Source organism: Ctenopharyngodon idella, chromosome 21 (assembly GCF_019924925.1).
Source record: "Ctenopharyngodon idella isolate HZGC_01 chromosome 21, HZGC01, whole genome shotgun sequence".
Lineage (NCBI taxonomy): Eukaryota > Metazoa > Chordata > Actinopteri > Cypriniformes > Xenocyprididae > Ctenopharyngodon > Ctenopharyngodon idella.
The window spans coordinates 5,141,838-5,144,362 of record NC_067240.1 but is presented as its reverse complement, the minus strand read 5'-3'; positions in this window follow the sequence as shown (position 1 = coordinate 5,144,362).

Here is a 2,525-nt window from a genome sequence, read left to right as displayed (position 1 = left end):
TTCGCGAATCGTTCTGTTCGAGATGATTCTATCTAGCGTTTGTGAATGACTCCCATCCAATAATTTTCCACGAATTCTACAATTATTGTTAGCTCGATAAAACTGTTAAATGTTGTATTATCCAACACTATCATGAAAAATAAATAAATAAAAGTGTATTTGTTAACATTACGGGCATTTAATTTATTTTATGTGTAGCCTATATTTATTCTTTGACAATATTGTATGCAAAAAAACAACAATATGCAATAATACATTGTTTTGCATAACAATTATTGTGTTACACATTTTTTATGACACGGACAAAAATGACGTAGTACTGCAGTGTAGTAATAATATTGTTGTAGTCGAATGATTAAGTTATTATTGTGTCAAAAAGGAGGATTAAAACAATATTGTTCACAACACTGTCAGTGTGAAAAATGTGCTTCTAAGCAATCTTAAAGGGACAGTTCACCCAAAAATGAAAACTGTCATCATTTACTCAAGTTGTTCTAAACCTGTATGAATTTCTATGTACTGTTGAACACAAAAGAAGATACTTTGAAGAATGTGGGTAACTAAACAGCTGCAGGTCCCCATTGACTTCAATAGTATGAAAAAAATACTATGGAAGTCAATGGGGACCAGAAACTGTTATTAACACTCTTTAAAATATCTTCTTCTGTGTTCTGCAGAATAAAGTAACTCATACGGGTTTAGAACAACTTGAGGGTGAGTAAACGATGACAGAGTTTTCATATTTGGGTGAACTATCCCTTTAACTAGCTACCAGAACACTAATGTGTGATGATTCGGTTGAATTAATCGAACCAGTTCACTGAAACGAACCGATTCGCTCAAATGATTCCCCACGCTCTGTTATGCACAAAAGATTCTGCTGCAAGTTTAAATCCCTCCCGTATGTGTGTGTTTCCGGGTACTGGTTGCTTGTATTTCCATGTCATGTGTGTTTGGTGCAAACTACAGTTTATTTAACATATTAGATTATGGTAATATTTGGAGTGTGTATTCAATACCTCCACGGAACGTTCTGGAACAGGAGAGTGTGCTGTGTCTTATGAAAATTTTCAGCACTGTTAACAGGACGAGTCTTCTTGAGCACGGATCCCAACGAACTAAAGTATTTACATCTGATTTGATTATGTAAAGTACTATTGGGAAAGACAAAGGTGTCATGCTGTGCATACTTTTTCTCTAAATATTCTATAGACCAATCACAGTGTTATTTTAGTACTGAGATGCTATTATAGTTTTTAATTAATATTTTGAATCAGTTTTCATTTTTATATTTTCATGTTAAAATTGTAGTATTTTTGTGTGTTTGTCATTTTAATTAGTTTTTTTTTTTAAAGAATTTTTTATTATTTTATTTAGTGCATGAAGTACATCAACCCTGCCATAGACACACACCGACAATACAGTTTGTTGATTAACACAAATGTGCTGTTGCAAAATAATTTCCTCTGAAGTGTTATTTCCTGTCATTTTAGAATGCCGGTAAAAATCATGAGAAGTGAATAGCCAGATTACCGATTATAGAAGTTGCAGTTAACAAGATTAAATGGCTAATCAGGGTGTGTAATCGGATACAGCAGATCTTCAGTGCTGCATGTGGTCAGAGTCATTAAGGTGTTTAAATGTGACCTGACCACAGTCACTGCTCTGTGTGTCTGTGTGTGTCTGTGTGTGTGTGTGTGTGTGTTCATTCCCTGACAAAGGGCATATCGTGCTTTTAGTTTCAACATACTTGCATCTGTGTGTAAAATATGTGGTCTATGGTTATGTCAATATGAAAATTGTTGCCTTGTCATTTGAAAATGACACAATCTTTGTATTCATTATCCAATATATTGAAAGAGTTGTCTTTTGATGTCACAAGAAGACTAATAAAATCGACGTTTTCTCAGCTGAGCTAAACAGCCAATCACAGCAGAGCTTCTGCTTCCTATCATGGCGTCAGAGAGTAACGGTCAAGGGAGCGCATCGTGTCACCATCTACGGTGACAAATTTGAGCTAAACTTTGTCCTCAGAAGAGATGTTGTCACATTGATGAGATACTGTGACCTTTTTTATAATGGAAGTCATCCAGAAATGTAACAAACTGTGTTGTTTTATTATTAAAGATATGGATTGTTAAAAAAAAAAAAAATTGATCTTGTGCATTCCTTATTTATTTTAGCACAATTCTCCATGAAGCTTTATCTCCCCCTGTTGTCCGTAACATGAATCGCAAGAAAGTAATTTATTTATTCCAAACTCATACAGGTTTGGAACAACTTGAGGGTGAGTAAATGATGACAGAAGTTTCATTTTTGGGTGAACTATCCCTGTAATGTTACATATAAAATACTATTAAAATACTGTGCAATCAGACTATTTCACTCTCAATGTGCTGCATGCAAGATGAAACCTCTGCAAGTACAAGCCTAGCTGTAGACATATACTTTAAAGATACACTGTGTAACTTTTTTGTACAAAATTAACAAAATATAAATAATGAGTCAATACACCATCAATCCGT